At 42.0% G+C, this 15,080-nt stretch overlaps 1 pseudogene; it reads left to right on the top strand.

Annotated features, from left to right (window-relative positions):
• LOC118230173 overlaps positions 1–5,575 on the top strand; it is a 29,646-nt pseudogene extending 24,071 nt beyond the window's left edge.
• The last annotated feature ends 9,505 nt before the right edge of the window (positions 5,576–15,080 follow it).

Raw genomic sequence — 15,080 nt, forward strand, 5'->3', positions numbered from 1 at the left:
CCATGGGATCTTTAATGACCTTTTAGCTCACATTCATGGAAGACTGAGACAAATTAAACAGACTGGTTGTCAGGGTGCGTGGGGGGTTAGGACCCAAACGCAGAGGGGGGAAAACTCAAAACTCCAAATGGTATGAACAAAAGACTTTACTTAACAGGTTCAAGGCAAAATGGAACAAAAGGCCTCGCAGGGCAACTCTTCAAAACACAAAGAAAAACTTCAAAAAAACACAGGAAACAAGAAAATCCAAAAGTCCAAAAGCACGTGAAAAACAGAACATGGGCAGGAACACACGGGGCAGGAACATGATCAGAGGCACACACTAACAAACACAACCAAGGATCCAGCACCTGAGTCAGGGAGAAGGGAACTTAAATAGACAAGACACTGACGAGACACAGCAGGGCACAATGCACAATCAGGCCACAGAGAGAGAAGGGAAAATGAGACAACCAAAAACCAATAATTGAACAATTGAAAACAATAATACAATTAAACAGGGGGAGCAGGACACAAAACAGAAGTGCCGCCATCTGGCGGCCCAACAAGGAAAGACAGAGACCGAAACACAGAACCATGACACTGGTGACTATTCACTGTTTGGAAAAGTGAGCATTCTTGCAGTTGGAGATTTCTATCAATTGCCGCCAGTCAAAGGGATACCTCCACATGCAGAATTAACTGAAATTGTTAGATAACAAAATGCAACCTTTGCTGAAATACTGAATCACCTGTGGGTTTATAAAAAAGATGAGACTCTATGTACAAGTGATATTGAATTGTTAAAAAAGTGTGAAACAGGAGAAGCGGCTGCAGCAATTCCCATACTTGCGACTAAGTGAAGTTGACAAACATAATATTGAGAGACTTCAAGAGTGCTGTCCTGAGGCCATCACTATACACGCTGAAGATTTTGACAGAAATCCCAAAACTGGGAGAATGGGAAGGAAAGTTGGTCACCATACAAAGATTTACGACACGTTTGTCAAAATGTGTCTCTCTAGGTGTTGGAGCTCGAGTAATGTGGAAGAAAAACACTGATGTCTCTGATGGTCTTGTTAATGGAGCATTTGGTACAGTTGTTGGCATATCAAGTAAATCTGATAATAATGATAATTTCCCCTCTGCTATACATGTGGTGTTTGATGATGCAAAAATTGGTAAAAATCTAAGATCAGAAGCACGTCAGACGTTATCTCAAAATTTTACTGTAATTAAAGCACAGGAAGATGTAGTGACAAATACTGGTGGAATTAGACATCAGTTTCCTCTTAGACTGGCATGGGCATGCACAATTCACAAAGTACAAGGACTTACAGTGGATAAAGCTGTAGTTTCACTTGCAAGCCTGCCAGCTTGTGCCATACAGCCACTACAGATGATTCAGAATGCCGCTGCCCGACTCATCTACAACCTCCCCAAATTCTCCCACGTCACTCCTCTGCTGCGATCACTTCACTGGCTACCGGTCGCCGCCAGGATCCGGTTCAAAGCCCTGACCCTTGCCTACACTGCTGCCAACAGGACAGCCCCCATCTACTTGCAGGACATGACTCAATTCTATGTGCCTGCTCGACCACTCCGCTCTGCGGCAGCAGGGCGCCTTGTAACCCCTCCCACCCGCCCAAAGGGATCACAGAGCTTCTCCACCCTAGCTCCCCAGTGGTGGAACAAACTCCCTGTCCCTCTCCGAACCTCCCCCTCACTACCCATCTTCCGCCGTGGCCTGAAGACTCATCTCTTCAGACTATACCTAGACTAACCACCACCACGCTGTATATTTCACTCTTTTATAAAAAAAAAAAAAAATTAAAAAAAAAATCTTTTCCTGTCACTTGTTACATGTTGCCCCATCCCAACACCTCTTGGTAATTTGTATTTGTCCTAATACTGTAGCTTATTCTTCTGCCTAGTTGGCTTTGCAGATGTTAGGCCAGAATAGTGTTCACTGTTCTCGGCTAGAAATAGCTGTACAAAATAAGTATTGTACCTTACTGAACCCGTGTTTAGCTGTCACGGTTTCTGTGCAGGGTAGATCATTTTTCTGTGCCTGCACCGGCTCAGTGGTTAGCATTCCGATTAGCCACTCGGCTAATCGTTATTTTGGTGTGTGGGGACGATTAGTTTCGAGCTTGCAGATTAGCCACTCGGCTAATCGTTATTTTTGGTTCCTGTGGGAGGATTGTTCCTGCTCTAACATTCCGTGCATTCTGTGGGTTGCTCACATCTTCCGCTGATTACCAGACCTGTGGCTGGGTATTTAAAGTGTCAGTAGGCAGTGGAACGGTGCTTGAGTGTAACGTGTTTTGCTCTAGCCAGTTCCCTGTCGCTTTTCTGAGTAAGGTGTAAGGAATTTAGGAACCAAGAAATTTAAAAGAATTCTGACTTCAGTTTGTTTGTTTTTTTGGGAAAAAGGTATTAGGACAGTATATGTCCAGATTCTGAGGTTGGCGGTTTTAAGGGGTTATTGTGTCACCTTTGGGGCACAAACCTTTCTGCCTCTTACTAACCAGTTTCACCCCTGGTTTTAGTTGGCCTCAGAACGTCTTCTGTTTGTTTTTTGAAAAGACATTTGCTTTTTCTCTGCTTCGGGTCGAAGTCGTTTATTCTTCTTTTTTCATTTCCCTGTTCCTTTATTTTCTTTATATACTCCTTCTTCCTCAGTTACCCGTTTAGGGGTTTATTCATTTTTTGGGATACGTCCCTTAGGAGTATAGCACCCCCTTCTTATTTCGTCTCTCACGAGACTCAGTGGTTACTGGAGTGCCCCTTTGGTAACTTATAGATCCCCTGTTTGGTCGCGTCTGGTCTTCACACTTCCCCTCCCTCACATTAGCAGTTGTCTACGACCATGAAATGCACTTTTTTGTACGTCGCATTGGATAAAAGCGTCTGCCAAATGAATGTAATGTAATGTAATGAGAAAATATTTACAGCAGGAAAAGCCTATGTTGCATTGAGTCGAGTAAGAAGTCTCAGCGGACTAATCATTAAGGATTTCAGAGAGTCAGCTATATTTTGCAATGATAAAATTGAGGCTATGAAAACTATGCCTAAATTTGTTTTGGAGATGGACAGTTTCAGAAAGCCTACCGCTAAATTCACTATAGCGCTTCATAACATCCAAAGTCTGAAAGCTAATTTTCTGGATCTTCAAGCACATAAAAAACTGATCAGTGCTGACTGTATTTGTTTAACTGAAACATGGTTAAGTTTTGACATACAAAATCCACCACAATTGCCAGGCTTTTTGTTTAAGCACAATCCAAGATTTAATTGCTATGATGTCAGCAAACCACTTTTTGCTAAATTAAAACAACAGAGAAGTGGTGGAGTAGGAATATTTTATTCTGAAACAAGTCATGCTAATGTCATCATTCCACAAACCTGTAATTTAGAATGCAAATATCTTGCTGTCCCACATATCAGTTTGACTGCTGCACTTTTGTACAGACCTAATTCTTATACTGCAGACCTGTTTCAACAGCAGTTCCTGAAAGTGCTCTCAGATCTGGAGAAGTATCCAGGATTAAAGGTTATTATGGGGGACTTCAATAAAGATATTTTTACATCATCTTCCATTGCCAAATTGATAGAACACCATGGATACACTCAGTGTGTACAAAAGGCCACAACAGAAAGAGGTACGTCTATATCACAGAAAAATAAAATGTTTGTGTGGACGTAGTGCCAACTTATTATAGTTTTCATGAAGCAATTCTTATTTCATTTAGTTAAATTTGTTTAAATGTACATTATTTTAAAAATAACTTGTGCAATTGTTATGTCCTGTGTATGTCATATTTCCGTCCACTGTGTTGGGGGGTGGGGGAGACAGGGGGATAACTTAAGTTACATATGGACGGCTCCCTGTGGGAAGCCTGTAATCTCAACATAGGTAACATGGGGGCAGGCATGTGCAGAGAACTTTTGGGGGCAGGTGCTTGGTCCTGTGGGGGGTGGGGGGGTAGGCTCCACAGTGCACAATGGCCACTTGGACCAACATTGGCTCGGGAACCCAGAGCCCACCTCTGCACGTGCCTGCCCCCATGAAAATTATACATTACACATCATGAAGCTGCTGATCAGTGGACTGGCTACTACTTTATTTCTACAGCTTTATTTGCCTTTGTTTTGTTTCCAACTTTGTTTTTAAAATACAAGTGTTATATATTTAGCTATATTTAGTTATTCATTCACCATATGTACAGTAAATTAATAAGAAATTAAAGAAACAAATCTATTCAATAAAGAAACTATGACAATTTACTACATTAAATAATTACACAAATTCTGTATTTATCTATACATTTTAATATTTTAGGAAACTTTTTTTTGTCTTACCTATGTTGAGATTGCTGGCCAGTGAGTTATCTGTTTATGTATCTACTTATTTATCTATATATTTATGTGTTTCTATACCTTTATTTGCCTTTCTTTTGTCGTTATGAGATCATAGATGACAGAGCCCTTACCTACATTAATAACAATTTAATTAAATAACTAAATTGATTAAATGACATTAACTAAGTTAAGTAATTAACTAAATTACTAATTAAATTCGATACTTCTAAACATTTTAAGAAACTTTTATATGATGTCTTATGTGTGTTGAGGGTGCTAGCCATGGGGCTATGTATTCTATCTATATAGTATTTATTTATTTATGCATTCTTTCATGACATATACAATTAATTACATAATTTTTTATTAATCTACATATTATTTAACTGTTAGAAACTTGTTTATGATATCTTTGAGATCACAGATGTGAGAGGTGTCAACCAATGTTTATTTATTCCTTCATTATCTGGACACCAAATTCATGACAACATTCTGTATTTATGTATGCATTTTAAAATTATAAGAAACCTTTGTATTATGTTTTACCTACCAAGACCAAAGCCTGGCAATGATGCTCATTTTACCAGTACCACATCGATACCTGGAGCACTTCAGCTTGTCGGTGCTAGACCGACCAGTCAAACCATGGGGCATTCATGCTCCTACTTTTGTACTACCAGTCCCACAAGCACAATCCTTGGGCCTGAAGGCCTTCAACTCTGTAGTACCAGATCTGCCAGTGCCACCCATGTACTTGAATGTCCTCAACTGAACACAGCCTGATGTGCCAGCGCCATTCAGGGGCCCAGGAGATCTTGGCTCATCGCTGACAAGCTCACCAGCACAAACCTGTGGCCCCTACCTCAGCACTACCAGTTCTGCCTGTGATCACTTTAGGCCTGGAGGTGTTCTGCTCAGCAGTACCTGTCATGCCAGCACCACCAAGATGCCTGAAGGCCCCCATGTCATGTATGGCCAACTCACCAGCACCGCTCTGGAGCCCAGACTAAACACTGTCCGATCCAGTGTTCCCATTTGGTTGCCTGGAGGTCCCTCCCTGGTTGTAGTCATTTTTGCCAGCGCCACCTGCTGCCTGCAAGCCCCTGACACTACATGGCCTGACCTGCAAGTGCCACCTGGGTACTTCGAGATTCCCAGCTCACCACACCCAAACCTGCTGGTGCAATCTTTGGGCCTGGAGGTCCCTGCCTTCCTGCTGCCTGCTGCCTGACCTGCAGAGGCCCCTGGTTGTCCACTGCCTGTTTCTTGAACTGCAGTCATCTGGAAGCCACTGGTTCTTCCCAGCCAGTTCCACCAACATCACTGTTGCCTCTTTTCCACCAACGCGAACCTAGTTCTGGTTCTGGGCTGGTGCTGGTGCCGGTTTGGAGTTGGTTCAACTTGCGAACCTTCTAAGAAGCGGTTTGCTTTTCCACAGGTTAGAGAGCCACGTCATTACGTCACTGTATACGTCTGTATACGTCTCCGTTTTCCCAGCAACATTGTTACCTATTAAAATGTATGTCCTGTAAAAATACATATAATAAACTGTCTAAATGTAAAAAAAAAAAAAGAAAAAAACGACTTCATACATATACATTTAGTTATATTATTACAGCCTTATTTAGTCGCTCCAGTTTTTCGCGATTCGCAATTTTCGGAATTCAACACAACATCAACATTTTCCACAACGCTGCATAATTTGTAAAAATAATTCGCCGTTTTAGGAATTATGCAGCTTCGGGAAAAATGTGGCATTTTGTTTAAGTTGTGTTGAATTCCAAAAATTCTGAATCGCAAAAAACTGGAGGGACCTCTTATTTACTATATCAACTTTAAGACAAGCAACACGCTCGGAATTATCTCATCGCGACCCATTAAATCCAATGGCACAGACGTTGCTTCATAATTTCAAACTGCTTCCCTAACGGCTATTTTGCATCCTGCGACTTGGGTTACAACAGTGAATATCAGATTCCTAGACGTACTGATAGCGACCACGTCGGAAGACAGGACACAAACTGTATGCTAGCAAATTTATGTAAAGTTCCATTCATTTATATGGGGAGGACGATACACGTCCCCTTAGCAACCAAAAGCTATAGCGCTGGACCACCTCTGACTTATTTGCCGGCACGAAAAAAAAATCGCGAAAGTACTGAAAAAATAATCACTGGAGGATAACAGGGACATTTTTTCCTACATAACTAGGTACAGGTTGTTACCGATATTTCGCCTATTTCATATATAGTTGCAAATCAGTTTACGTTTTCCTGTCTGTCGAACGAAGGTGGTCTCACTCTATCTGGCGGTCACAAAGTTTTAGTTGGTCACGATAATCTCGCCCCCAGCCCCTAACGTAAACGGTTCTTGGTTCTAGACCAGCTAAGAGGTGGTGCCACTTTGGAACCAGTTTTTCTGGCCGAGAGACGGTTCTTTTGCTGTCGAAAACCGGCCGGCTCCGAACCGGCCCTCAAAATGCCTTGGTGGAAAAGGGGCATGTGGTGCCTGATGGTCCCTACCTGATTACCACCACCAATGGCATCATCCTTGAACCTAGAAGCCCCAGCCTCTATGCAGGCTGTCCTACCCACACCACACTAGAAACCGGAGGGCCTTTATGAACTGTTGCTAGTACCTACAGCACTCATGTGCGACCTCCAGTCCTGCCACAGGGTGTTTTGGAAGGCTCCTCCCCCATTTCTGCTGACAGACAGCAACTCTTATGTGACTTTACAACCCAAAGAACCTAATTTGACCCTACTGCTGAGTAGTATAGACATCTGTACTCCTTAGGAAAGAAATTCCGTCCTCTTTTCATTTTGACTCGGCTTTTTCTTTCCCAATGTAGACTGAGATGTTCTCACGTTCCTGTTCACATTTTTTTCCTAATGTAATTATACTGTTGTAATGTTTTTATCATTTCATCCAGAATTTCATTGTTGGTTTGACAATCTTTTTCAAAATCACCTTAGTATGTATCATTGCACTTATTGAAACCATTTTTAATTGTAAGTTTTTTAGCACCTAAATTTTTATTACATTTATTATTGGAAATGCTATTAATGTTGTCAATTGTATGTATTTCCATTCGTATGTCAATAAATAAATGTAAACATTATTTTTGTGGTTATTATCAAGCAATAGGTGTACTCATTGCACATTAATAAATCTTAGCAAAAGTTAACATTATATTGTGTTTTTGCAACATACCTATAGGTACCAAAAAATGACATTTAACCTAATTATTATAACATATGCAAGCAAGCTTTGACATCTGGCCAGCTACTTAAAGCTTTTGGCAAGGTAATTAACATTTCCTTTTTTGGACGCAACAACTAACTAGGTCAGACAAACTCTGTGATACTGTAATTAACAAAGCTTAAGGAAATGAGAGACCACATGGAATATTTATTGTGAATATGGACATATTCTTATTACCAGCTAACCGACTGTGTAAAATATTAAAAATCAGTGTCAGGCAGTGGTTTATTAAATTTAGCGAAGCCCAATCCAATGACAACTGTAAAATAAATACATAAACCCTATAATACAATACAGGATTAACATATAGTCCCTGACTATAAAAGGACCCCCATTTTTCAACACCTGTTTATGATAACAGACTTTTTGAAGATCAAATCTTTTTTTTTTTTAATCATTTCATTTGATATCAATTTAATAAAATACACTGAATAAAACAAAGTACGGTGATATATTTTGTACATCTTTTAGATTTAAATACAAATTAAATGTAATCACATTTTCAAATGAATCAGTTCTTTAAATAAAAATAAAAATAAACTAGCCTACTGGGATTTCTAATACCACTGAACAATCTCCTAGTGAAAAGCAACCATTTTACTGATGAATGACACCACCTGCTGTTGTTAATGTACAATGACATTAAAAAGTCTAGTCATCGAATGTAAGACAACCCCACTTTTCAGATGTAATTTCTGAAGTAGAAAAAAACTCTGTCTTACATTCAGGCCAATATGGTAAGTCCAAGTGTTTCTTCAACACTATTTAGTGTATTAGTTGTGGCAGTAGGCCAAAAGCTGCATGAGATGTGCCTAGTTTAAGTGCTACAAACTGATTTTATTTTAGCAACCATGCCATTTGGACATTGAACTATGTGTTGATTTCCCAGTTAGGACCTGACATGTAATTATGTAATGATCGACAAATAATTGGTGGCAATATCTGCTTTTCTTTGTGTGGTCTGTGCCTTGTGATGTCCATTGGAACAAAATGTCATTATAATCTAAGTACATGGACACATTGGTGTTTAAACTTGTTTTTCAGTATAGCACCCCAAACTGGCCAAATTTCACTATACTTGGTGTGTGCCACCCAGGCCTCATGGTAAGCACGTGTACCGAGTTTTATGCCAATGAACAAAAGCACTGCAGAGATATGGCCACTCTTCCTTAATGGGGCCTTCACGGGCAAATTTGTGGGTACACTGCGACCATATTGTTCAACCTGGCAACTATCCTTCAACAGACACTGGTCCAAAGAGGTAATACACAAAACCTGATTGAGCCATAACTCTAGGAGATGGTTAAATGTGTTTTTGACAAAATCAAAGATAGATATAGCGTCCCCCTTTGGCCAAGCGAAGTAAAATTCATTTCATGGCCTGTCGGCATAATCCTCTACCATTTTGTAAAAACCGATCAGTCGGTTATAAGGGCTGCCATAAATTTCCATGGCAGAAAGCATTTGAAGCATTTTTCAAAAAAGTCTAATTTGCGTTAGATCTAATGGGCGGAGCTTATGGGTCCTTATGGGAAATGTGTTACGCTTGACGAGTTGCACATATGTCCAAAATTTCATGACTGTAGCTCAAATGAGGCAGGAGATATGCTTGTTCAAAGTTATTCAAAAACCACACCTATTATCTCATGATAGCTCCACCTTATGGCCAATTGGCTTCATATTTGCTCACTGTCCATTTGGAGTTCCCCTATACCAATGTGCCAAGTTTCGAAAAAATCGGCATAGTGGTTATACCTAAACAGGAAATGAGCTCTCTAGCGCCACCATTTTTTTGATCAGGCCAAAAATGTTGGGTTAGCCTCCACTTATGTGTGCTGATATGTCTACAACGTTTCATGGTGTTAGGTCAAACCGTTAAGAATTTATACACCTTTATGTTAAAAGCCACGCCCTCCACAATATTCATTGGCTCATAGTGGCCATATCATTTGCCCTAGCAAAATTCTGTGACTAACTTTTGGTCAGAACCATCTGTAAATGATACATACCAAATTTGGTGGTGATAGGATCTAGGACTAGTTCGCAGAAAATTAAAAATTGTGGAAAATCCAATATGGTGGACTTTAACGACAATGGGTGCATTGGAATCGTAATGACCCAAGGATTCAGAAGAAAAAAACCCCACAACTCTCGGACAAACGGCTCTTCTGTGCATTTCGGACAGCCACCTTGTAGCTCTCTTCAAGGTGTGCCTTCAGACAGTGAGAATGGGACTTCTGTGTAGGGTTTGCACGTAAACCAAAAGCAACATTGACAGGGAGTCTTGGCTGCCTTCCGTACATTAATTCATCTGGTGAAAAACAAGGGGTTTTACGAAATCACGCCAATGCATCTTATCCTTGGCATTCAGGGTTCCAAGCATTTGCAGGATTGTTTGGTTGAACCTCTCTGTAGGATTCCCTCTAGGATGGTAAGGTGTTGTTCGTACCTTCTTGACAGCGGTAAATTCACAAAGTTCCTTGATTGTTTTTGACTCAAAATCTGGACCTTGGTCACTATGTAATTTCTCGGGGTAACCGTAGTGCACAATGAAGGTCTCCCAAAGGCTCTTTGCCACCTGTTACGTGCCATGTTTTTCTTTTGTGTGGACTTCCCTGCCTTCACCTGTCAGTCACCATCCACCAAGTCCCACCTTCACCAAGCCCCACCCTCCGTGTCAATTCTGGACAGCCAATCATAACTCGCCACATCTACTATAAAAACCCCACCTGTTTGTAACAATGGATGTCTGACTGTTTGCTCTGTGTTATGTCTTTGACTATGTATGTTAACCACTCATTTGAACTTGTCTTGTTTTATGTACACTTCCAAGGCTTGGGACAGGTAAGACTGGGGGCTCCTGTACATATGCCCGTAGGCTATGTTATGTATAGATTCACTAGTCCTTAGGGGTGATTGCCAACCAATTGTGTTTCAGTCTGCTAGTTAGAGTAGATAGGCCTTTTGTTTGTGTACTTGATACACTAGATTAGTTTACTCTCTGGTTTAGCTAGCTTGTTTTTTTTGTTCTTTTGGCAACATCCAGCGTCCGTTGACCCTGGTAGTGTGTGTCTGGGTTGTTATATGTCTGGTAGTTTGTTGCACCGTTTTGTTTATCACAGTAAACACCCGTGCACTGAGTTGCTGCTTTGTCTGTGTTTTTTTTGTTGTTACCATATCTACAGCATTAACATCTCCCGGCCATTTAACATCAAGTTACATACCCCATGCACCCCTAGACCCATGGGGTCGTAACATATTTGGGGGCTCGTCCGGGATTGCTGAATTGTGTAACAAAAAATATTAACTGTAAAGATAACATTGTGTGTACAGTGGTGCAGTATTAGGACAATGACTTCGTTTGATGTCAATGACTTTCTGAGCAATCTGTCAGATGAGGCCCTGGATCTGTGCCGTAAGATTGACCTGCTGAAAATTGCAGAGCACGTGGGTCTTGTGGTGTCTGCTGCTCTCCGGAAGAGAGAGATTAAGTCGCGGGTAAGGGAGAGGCTGGTGGAACTCAAAATTCTTGCCTCGCCTGTTGCTGTTTGTCCGCTTGTCCAGCCTGACATGTCGCCTACTGGGCCTGTTGCGAGTCCACAGTCGCCTCGGGGCGCTGGTGGTTCTGCTGTGGTAGGAGTGAAAGAGGAGATTCCTCCAACTACCCCTCCACCTACATTGCCCAGGTTTGAGGCGTACTCGCCGAGTTCTTGTGGGTCGGGTAGTAATGCCCGGCTAAAGATCCGTCTCGCCCGGTTGAAGTTCGAGGCTGAGGAGAAGGCTCGTAAGGCAGATACTGAGGCACGAGAGAGGGCACGAAAACAGGAACAGGAATTTCAGTTAGCTATGCGTAAGCTGGAATTAGAGACAGAGGTTAAGATGCGGCAGCTGGAGTTACAAAATGCTACAGAGCAAACTTCCACTGTGGTTACCCCAGGTACGTCCCCACCGCTTGGTTTTGCTGGCTATGATGTCAGGAGACATGTGGCATTACCCTCTTTCAGGGAGACTGAGGTAGATGCCTATTTCAGCACTTTTGAACGTTTGGCAGCAGCTCTTAACTGGCCCAAAGAAATTTGGACAACCTTGCTGCAGTGTAAACTAATTGGAAAAGCACAAGATGTAATGGCTACACTAACTCTTGAGGATAGCATGAACTATGATGTGGTAAAAGCGGCTATTCTTCGTGTATATGAGTTGGTCCCGGAGGCCTATCGACAGAAATTTAGAAATCAAAAGAAAACCTCCGCCCAATCGTTCGTAGAGTTCGCCAGAGAAAAGGGAACTCTGTTTGACAAATGGTGTGCTGCGAGTAAAGTTGATGATTATGACTCTCTTCGTGAATTAATTTTGATGGAAGAGTTTAAAAATTGTGTTCCAGAACGTGTTGTTGTTTACTTAAACGAACAGAAAGTGATGTCCTTGTCTGAAGCTACGAGATTTGCGGATGAGTTTGCACTCACTCATAAGACTGTGTTTGGTTCCACCCAAGGAGCTAAGTCTGTTGCTTCCCGCAGTGCAAAAGACAACGAATCTCCAAAAGATTCCAAAATGTCACCCCCACGGTCTAAAGAGGAACGTGAATGTTTCTACTGCCATAAGGTAGGGCATGTTATTGCTAACTGTTTCACTTTGAAAAAGAAAACCGCTGCCTCCGTTAAGCCTACAGGCTTTGTTAGAATTGTTCCTCGAAACATTCAGTGTTTAAACGGTCCTGAAAGCAAACCTGAAGAAGGTTTTGAGCCGTTTATTTTTGAAGGTTTTGTTTCCCTTTCCGGTGATCCGACTGAGCAAAAACCGATGCGGATTTTAAGAGACACGGGAGCTTCGCAATCCTTCGTGTTAGCCGACGTGATAGCCGTATCGGACGTGACATATAGTGGTGCTAATGTGGTAATTCAGGGCATTGATATGGCCTTGGTTACCGTTCCCTTACACAAAGTACATGTTCAGACTGATTTAGTCACGGGTTATTTTAATGTAGCTGTACGGTCCGCTTTACCTGTACCAGGCGTGGACTTCATTATGGGCAATGATCTTGCCGGAGGTAAAGTGCGTCCAGTACTCGAAGTTTTAAATAACCCCGTATCATGTCCCATCTCTGACATGTCTAGATCACTTCCCGGTGTTTTCCCTGCTTGCGTGCTCACTCGAGCTCAATCAAAGAAGTGGGGTGAGGAAGTTGACTTATCAGAATCTGTTTTAGCGTCCACTTTTACTGAGGATAGTCATCTCACCAAACCGGAAGTACCACGTGTAAAGCCGGAGGTAGGTACAGAGGTTGAACCTCAAGATTTTTGTGAAAAAGAGGAATCTCTTACCTTATCTCTAGAGTTTGCCTCAGATAAATTGCCTGTCACTCGCGAACAACTTGTTGCTGCTCAGGAAAATGATCCGTCTTTGCGTAAGTATTTTGAGATGGTGGTTAAACCTGTTGCAATGAAAGAAAAGTCGACTGCTTATTTTGTAGATAATGGTTTGTTAATGAGGAAGTGGTCGTCTTCATTAATTAAGGGAGCCGAATGGGGTGTGGTTTTTCAAATTGTGGTACCTGGCATGTATCGACCACAGGTGTTAGCGTTGGCACATGAAAATCCATGGTCTGGTCATTTGGGAATTTCTAAGACGTATAATCGTGTGTTAAAGAATTTCTTTTGGCCAGGACTTAAAAGTGCTGTTGTAAAACACTGTCGGTCTTGTCACATTTGTCAGGTCACGGGAAAACCTAATCAGGTTGTTCCACCAGCCCCGCTCTGTCCAATTCCAGTACTTGGTGAACCATTTCAGCATGTAATTGTTGATTGCGTGGGTCCGCTTCCTAAGGCAAAGTCTGGTCAACAGTTTCTGCTCACTATAATGTGTATCGCGACTAGATTTCCGGAAGCTATTGCATTGCGCACCATCACTACCAAGAACGTCATTAAAGCACTGACTAAGTTCTTTTCTATATTTGGATTCCCTAAAATTATCCAAACGGATCAGGGTTCTAACTTTGTCTCGAATCAGTTTAAACAATTTGTGCAGTCTCTAGCTATTAAGCATCAGATCGCAAGTGCTTACCACCCTGAGAGCCAGGGGGCACTAGAGCGTTGGCATCAGACTCTCAAATCGGCTCTCCGCAAATATTGTTTGGAGACTGGAAATTGTTGGGAAGAAGGGTTGCCATACATTCTGTTCGCTTTACGAGAAGCGGTACAGGAATCGTTAGGGTTCAGCCCTGCTGAACTAGTGTTTGGGCATACTGTTCGGGGTCCTTTAAAAGTTTTAAAGGATCAGTTCATGTATGACTCGGATATAAAGCCTAATGTGTTGGATTACGTTAGTCAGGTCCGAGAGAAATTGCATCATGCCTGTTCCATTGCTAAAGAATCGCTCTCTTTGTGTCAGAGTAAAATGAAGCGTCGTTTTGATTGGAAGGCTGTTGATCGCAATTTCAAACCTGGTGATCAGGTCCTAGTTTTGCTACCGATTGCTGGATCTGCTTTGTCTGCTCGTTTTTCTGGTCCCTATACTGTAGAAGAAAAACTGAGTGAAAGCAATTACGTAATTCAAACACCCGATCGTAAGCGTCAGTCACGCGTGTGCCATATTAATATGCTTAAGGCATATAATTCTAGGACGACACTTCAGTCGAAGGATGTGAAGAAAGTTCTGCCTGTGTCACGAGTTTCTAGCATTAGCCCTGTACCTAGTAACCCCAGTTTTAATTGTACAGAGGATGAGGATGGCCTCGTGCTTCGGAACGCCCCTCAGCAGTGTGCTAGACTCACCAATTCGGAGACTTTGTTAGAATTGTCGTCCCACCTTGCTCACTTATCAGATGTTCAAAGGTCTGATATTGTTAATTTAATACACGAGTTTCCAAATCTTTTTGGTGATACTCCCTCGCAGACTACCGTAACACATCATGACATTGATGTGAACGGTGCCGCCCCTATTAGACAACACCCATATCGGGATAATAGTACAAAACGTGAGGCTATGAGACGGGAAGTGCAATACCTGCTAGAAAATAATTTGGCTAAGCCCAGTGCTAGTCCATGGAGCTCGCCTTGTATTCTTGTGCCGAAACCTGATGGAACGTCACGTTTCTGCACTGACTTTCGAAAAGTCAATGCGGTTACGGTGCCAGACTCCTATCCCCTACCGAGAATGGAGGACTGCATCGATAACATTGGTGCCGCTAGGTTTGTCACTAAACTTGACTTGTTGAAAGGGTATTGGCAAGTGCCGTTGACTCCTCGCGCGTCTGAGATTTCAGCGTTTGTTACCCCCGATAACTTCCTCCAATATAATGTTTTAGCCTTCGGCCTTAGAAACGCTCCCGCCACGTTTCAGCGTCTAGTGAATACCGTACTTATGGGTATTTCGGATTGTTATGCCTATTTAGATGACTTGGTTATTAGGTCAGATAATTGGGCCGACCATGTTTCCGTACTGCGTTGTGTGTTTGAGAGGTTGGCCAAAGCAAC

The sequence above is a fragment of the Anguilla anguilla genome, chromosome 6 (genome assembly GCF_013347855.1).
Source record: "Anguilla anguilla isolate fAngAng1 chromosome 6, fAngAng1.pri, whole genome shotgun sequence".
Classification (NCBI taxonomy): Eukaryota; Metazoa; Chordata; class Actinopteri; order Anguilliformes; family Anguillidae; genus Anguilla; species Anguilla anguilla.